Here is a 7,326-nt window from a genome sequence, read left to right on the forward strand (position 1 = left end):
TGCACTCCTCTATTTCTCCACTTCCTACCAACTACATGAGTTCCCTTGCTGATGCCAATTGGTGTTGTGCGATGTCCAACAAGTACCATTCTCTCATGGCTAATAACACATGGACTCTCATTTCTCATCCTCCGGGCACCAACCTTGTTCTCAGTAAATGGATCTTCAAACATAAATTCAATTCTGATAGCTCTCTTGCTCATCAGAAAACACGTTGGGTGGTTTGTGGCTATTCTCAACAACCCAACATTTACTTTAATGAGACATTCAATTCGGTTGTTAAGCCTTCCACCATCCATGTTGTTCTAAGCATCACCACCTCTCACTCTTGGCCTATTCACCAACTGGACGTAAAAAAAATTCCTTCCTTCATGACAATCTTGATGAAACAGTATATTACTAAGAACTGTATGGTTTTGTCGATCCTCCTTTTTCGGAGCATGCATATCTTCTTCGAAAATCCCTCTCTGGACATAAGCGAGCCCCTCCTGCATGGTACCAGTGTTTTACGTCTCATATCCGCACCCTAGGCTTCACTTCCTTAGGTTATGATGCTTCTCTCTTCATCCTACAGGATGGTACTCATCTTGCTTACCTCCTATTGTATGTTGATGATATTATTCTCACAGCCTTTTTTGCTCCTTTCCTACAAAAAATCACCGCTCTTCTACACTTCGAAATTTCTATGACCGACCTGGGGGTTCTCCATTTTTTTTCGTTGCATTTATATCATTCGCTCCTTGAGTAGTATCTTTCTTTCACAGTGACAGTATGCCACCGATCTTCTCCAATGGGCCGGCATGATCGATTGTCACTCCATTAGCACACCAATTGTCTCTCCGGACAAACCCTCCACGTTGGATGACACACCCGTTACTGATCCGACATAGTACAGGAGCCTCGCTGGGGCCCTACAACATCTTACCCACACTTTTCCAGATTTGACATATGCAGTCCAACAAGTGTGCCTCTACATGCACGATCCGCATGAGCCGCACCATGTGCTCATCAAGCGGATTCTGCGGCATGTCAAAGGCACCATCGACTATGGTCTTCACCTCATCACTTCTTCCCCTCCGCCCTTGATAGCCTACTCTGACATCATCTGGGTCGGCTGCCCCTACTCGAGATACTACACTTCTGGCTACTGTGTGTACCTCGGGGATAATTTGGCCTCCTGGTCTTCCAAACGGCAGATGATAGTCTCCTACTCAACCGCTCTGGCTGAATACTGAGCCGTCACACATGTAGTGGCCGAGTGTCGTTGGCTTCGAAAGTTAGCCAAGGACTTGCATCAATCGCTCACGTTCACCACAGTTGTCTATTGTGATAATGTGAATGCTATATACATGTCGTCCAACCTCATTCAGTATTGACGAACCAAGCATATTGAGATCAACATCCACTTCATATCCGAGAAGGTCTCACTTGGTCAAGTGCACATTCTGCATGTGCCTTCCTCTCACTAGTTCGTCGATGTGATGACCAAGGGGTTCTTGACACATTTATTCACATATTTCCGTTCCAGTCTTTGTGTCCGGATCCTCCCGCTACGACCGCGGGTGGGTGTTAAAGATAGAATTTGCATAGCTATCAATATATCCTCAACCAACGATTGTTAGCTTGAGCTTCTATAAAGTCGTGCGCCCCTGCCCTGCATGTCGTGTGTGGTGCTTGCTTAATTATCTCAGAGTCTCATGTTTCTACAGTTATGTGACGTCTACGATCACATGCAGAACCTAATTATGGTACTCTCTCTCATCGATCCTATATATAAGTACACATAGTCTTCGACATGACACTTTCACTAATAGTATTTAGGAGAATTTTAGGTGTATGCTATTGCGTCAATTGTAGTTTTAGTTTTTTTAATCATTCTGTTCATGCTATTGGTTTCAAAACTTGTTAGGCTTATGTCACTTGTTGGACCGAATCAGTGGCATAAACCGAGCAAGCTTTTCAGTCCAAACGTGGCAGCTACCGGCATGAACCGATTTTTTTTTACGAACAAATGGCATGAACTTTATAATTAAAAAACAGTGACAAAAATTGAAACGACAATTGAACCAGTGGCATAAACCTAAACTTTTTAATTTAGAAAACTACATTATTTTAAATAAAAAGAGTTATATATTATGAATGTATGTTTATAATGAATCTAGTAGCATCAAACTTATGTCACCAATCGATATGATTTTTTAGCTATGAATAATCAAAGGTAAAAAATTGACTTAAGATAAATTTAAGTTGACTTATACGGAGTATTTGGGATCTGAAAGAGTACTTGAGTAATGCATTTACGTTTTGGCCGGTGAGCTTCTGCCGATTCCTCGGCCCATGCAGATGCATGGAGTCGTCGGTCAGCCAAGCTATGCATGCACGCTGCTGCGACCGTTCGAGAACTCAAGTCTATTCAATGCGCTCCAGAACGCCCATCTGCTTGCATTGGCTCCTTGGCTGCCTGCGCCAAAGGCAGCAGACAGAGCCAGTTAAGGAGTTGACTCTCGACATTTTCGGTCGTGCAATGCAGCGTCATGGTCTCATGCACACATGCTACTACTGTGCCGTGGGGTCGTGAGGCGTTAGTGGCACGTAGCTGCTTTGCATTGCATGGGCCAAAAAACTTTTGGTTCGTCTTGGTGTATAGCATGTCCCGGTTCCCACCGGCCGGTGGCCCCCGGTTTGGCCGCCGGCCGGCATGGGACGCACACGCCTTTCCTTCGAGTTTAAAATTGGCTGTGATCACCGATCAGATCGTGCATGCGCACGCGCCCCTACGGCTATAATGTGACGAGGCAAGGGTACCGCTATGGTCGGGGAAGGGATCAGTGATGATACTCACCATGCTACTCAAGCTAGTACTTGGTGCAGGATCTACGAGTGGTTGACGCGGTATCTGGATAAAAAACCGTCCACAGCTAGGAGAACGTACGGGCCCCCACTCGATTGAATTGTGGCTTAATGTGACTTGAGTATATGCTATGCCAAGATACAAAATTTGTCCCTATACAACCAACTCGCTTGGCGCTTTAAAAATGAAATAAGTGTTCAGCAACAGGGGGGGGGGGGGGGATATGTACAGAATTGGGTCCTGAATTTCTGATCGAGGATTGGGATCAGTACATGTTCACTGTGAGCTAGGCCCCAAGAACACATTCGTGGTATATTAGTACTAGTAAGCATTAAGAATGGTGAAACGTATAGTTCAAATGATCCAAGTTGCAAAATGTAGCATGGTCCAGTCCATCCTTTTGGGTCATAGGTGTTAAACCCTGGTGGGCCATTGATGGCAACTTCAGGATCAGCGATCCACATGCACTCAGTACCAGCACGGGAAAAAGATTGGGAGGAAAGTGCAATAAAATAATCGCATCTTCTTCTCTACCAATGGCTCAAGATCATCCAACAAATAAAAGCATCTGCTGCTCTTATCCACTTCTGGGTGCCATTTTGAAGATTTCCTCTCTTGGTGTGTTACTTTTGTTACTCAGCCATGGGCGGGGTGCAGGGAGGATTGATCCATGGAGGTCGGCAGTCGGCAAGGTGGTAGGCCACGGAGCAGTTACTCATGGTCACGTCTGCATATCCCATCCAAGAAACGAAGCGTGAACAACCGCGCAAGCCATCGAATCGAGGCAGGAGTAGAGCACCTAGAGGAAGGGTGAAGTGGATGCAGGTGGTTGCGGGGAGGCCATCACGGTTCGGACCCAGACACGGCACACGTCAAGGAACAGAGGCTGTGATAACGCAGTGGAGATGGCATAGACGTCAACGAATCCACCAGTGAATAAGAGGACGAAAACCAATCGGCGATGAAAGTTTAGCTCGATGAATCATAAACAATGATGAAAGCTTACCTTGAGGAAACAGTGGCGCGTATTGGCAGTTTCAGCTGAGAACAAAATCTGAGAGAACACGACTCCAATCAAATCCTTCTTCGATAGGCAGACGAGCACTGCAGGTGTCGTTGTTAGTGACAGGACTAGTAGACTACAGAGATCAAATACCGGAACGACGGATCAGGTATCAGAAACACAGGGATGCCGACAGGCAACTGCAGGCCGGAACAATAGACTTGTAGAACACCCGTCAAACATCACACCAGGACTCACTTGCCACGCTGTTGGAACAGCAAGTCGAAATGGTACTGGAAAACCCAGTAATTATCGCCAACAGGAGAAGAATGTGTTACAGGGTACAAAATGTTCTTTAGTCCCTCCAAGTTTACAAGTGAATGCCATGATAAGTTAAATAACAAATGGGTAAGGAATATGCTTCGATCCTCACAAGTTACAGGTATAGTACTGGAAAATTCCCTGTGATAAAAGAATTACCAGTCAAAGGCCCTGGAAGGCAAATAATATGAAGCAATCTACAAGCTATGCGCGAGCATGACGCTGCATTTCGGCAGCAACAAACGCTCCTTCCAATTCCATTGCAAGCTGTTCTTCAGCTAGAACAGCATGAGGCTTTTGTGTTGCTGGGTGCTTCAGAAACGTTGATGGAGGTTCCTTGCATTGAACGCCCGTTTGTAGATGCGGATTCTTGGGCGGCAAGAGACTCTTGCTTACCGTCTGATGAATCTCACTCAATATGGTGTGGAACGCCTTCTCGACGTTGACTGCCTCCTGCAGATGTCTCAAGGAGGATAGGACTTCCTTCTCGGAAAATGCTTGGCCGTCTTCCTCAGGGACCGATCTCAAATGGTTTAAGTCGGACTTGTTACCAACCATCATGACAACAATATTTGCATCTGCATGATCCTGGAGCTCTCGCAGCCACCTTTAAACATTGTCGAAAGTTTGCTTCTTTGTTATGTCGTAAACTAAGAGCGCTCCAACCGGGCCCCTGTAATAAGCACTAGTGATGGCACGGTATCTCTCCTGACCAGCCGTCCCATATCTGAGCCTTGACAGTCTTCTCATCTATCTGTATCAGAACAAAGATAAACTTCTGTTGAGGTGAACTGCAGAACATAATGACTTCACAATGGCAGAACATCGGTAAGAAAAGTAATTCTGACTCTATAATCCATAATAAGCATTTTCCATGCTTGGACAAGTTGATGATGTCTGTACGCATAAAGGTTTGTTAGAATGTAATTTTTTGTGTTCTAGACAGTAGGAGATCCACCGTTAAATGATAACTGAAGTGCATGGCACATTCTGCAGGAAAACAGGGAAAGCAAACTCTGCTCCTACCTGAGCTTAGTGTATCTAGCCATACAATCCGCAAGAAAGAGATGTATATGATGAAAAAGAATCCACATACATACATATCTCATGATACATTGGATGTTTTCAGCACAGCACAGCATGGTCCGTGGCATAGCATTTTGCCCTCGCGAATTCAAGTGCCAGAAGAGCTAGAGCTTTTCCACGTTACCATACATATACTCATACAAAATTCATTTGAAAGGTAATTCCAATTTTTCAAAGGATATCTTCACCACGACATATGCATGCTATAAGAATAATAATAGTTACAGACCGCTCTACAATCACGCTTACAAATTTCAATTGCCAAGATGAGTTAAAGGCTTAAAGCAACAGAAAGCTCTAGCTATCACTGTTTTTTTCCCCTTTCTACTGAATTGTGTATAAATCCAGACGATGCACATGTAAATTAGAAAAAATAAATTTCTTGTTATTCCAATGTACCATTCACTATTAAATAAACTAAGATTAGCAATGAACGAGGAAAAAAAAACAATAAGGTCATTTCTAACCTAATGGTTACTGTACAGAATTGGTACTAAAGTCATGTGATCGAAAATCATGACAAAGACAATTCATCGAGGCTTAGGCAGTACATGACAGTATATGCCAACCATATGGAGAAAGGTTACTACCAATCAATCTATGTTGCAGCTGAACTACACTACTAGATGGCGCAAGCCATACGACTCCAGCAGGTGCTGGGCACCAGCTCTGCTTTGCTCATATATTGTAGGGTGTCATTTCTTTTTTCCTTTGTCTAGCAAGCTCTTTTTTCTTCCAATGCAGTACCAACATGGTAATAACAGTATGTTTAATTTGTTTTGGATTGTAAGCAGGTAGCCGCAGCATGAACACCTTTGCTTTCAATAATAGCAGGACCAAAGAGATCCTTAGTCTGGATCTGCTTAAGATACCTTCTATATTTCCTAACATTATTTACTTGAGAAAAAAAGCTTGTCTACAACTCTCAACATCCTAAATCATCATGAAATTGGATTTGGCATGTGCATCGTATAAATCATCATGAAATTGGATTTGGCATGTGCATCGTATATTAATCTAGTACAATTTACACATGGTTAAGGGAACTAAGAGAGTACACTGTCTTTCTTATCATATTTTCCAATTTTTACTGCATTACCATGTCACCTTTTCAATAACAACACGCATTGCAGCGTCTTTCCATGCTATTGATAGACATATAAAGACATTCCCATGGGAATCATGGGTATCGTACAGGGGACCATTCATCTATGATCTAGAGTCCTAGAACAGAAGAATGGGGCACGAGACTGCAAAATTTGAGCGTACAGGCTTGCACACGACGTCAAAGCACGACGCCCTGCCTTAGCAGCCTAAACGGCACAAATCAGCAGAAGATCTCACAATGACGGATGGTACCAAATGGGCGGCGTCGCGCGCGATTCCACAACACAATGAGGCGCGATCAGATCGGGGCGCATGTACGACGTACCTGCAGGGTGCGGGTGGCGAACTCGACGCCGATGGTGGACTCGGACTCGAGGCAGAACTCGTTGCGGGTGAACCGGGAGAGGATGTTGGACTTGCCGACGCCGGAGTCGCCGATGAGCACGATCTTGAACAAGTAGTCGTACTCGTTGTCCACCCGGTGCGCCATTTGATCTCGCCTCTCCCAGTCGCCCTCCCTCGCCGACCCTAATCAGTCCAAAGTTTCAAACCCAGCGAACCAACTACTGCGGGGTGAATCCTACCGGACGCGGCACGGCTCGTTCGCCGAACGGGGAAGGGATTAGCTGGTTCACCCGCCGCCACCGGCCGGCTCTCGGTTTCCGCTCGCGTCGGGATTTGAAACGGTGGGGGCAGATCCGAGGGGAGGGAGGGATGTCGTGGGGGAGGAGGAAACGCGATAGGCGGCGACCGTGGAGGTGGAGGGACCTTGCGCTGAGCTGGACGCGCTTGATGAGTTGGCGGTTGATTTGGCGGTATCCAACAATGGCCAGCCAATCGACGGCTGGCGCGTAGCTGGCTGTTGTTCCCTTCCCTCGGCCTCGCCTCGGCTCGGCTCGGCTCGGCTCGGTGTGTGGCGTGGCTGTCAGATCAGATCTGGGAATGTGCCGTACCGTGG

At 45.7% G+C, this 7,326-nt stretch overlaps 1 pseudogene; it reads right to left on the reverse strand.

Moving 5' to 3' along the window:
• Nucleotides 1–4,163: 4,163 nt before the first annotated feature.
• On the reverse strand, nucleotides 4,164–7,124 carry LOC133909151 (ras-related protein Rab11C-like; annotated as a pseudogene).
• Nucleotides 7,125–7,326: the final 202 nt, after the last annotated feature.

The sequence above is a fragment of the Phragmites australis genome, chromosome 2 (assembly GCF_958298935.1).
Source record: "Phragmites australis chromosome 2, lpPhrAust1.1, whole genome shotgun sequence".
Classification (NCBI taxonomy): Eukaryota; Viridiplantae; Streptophyta; class Magnoliopsida; order Poales; family Poaceae; genus Phragmites; species Phragmites australis.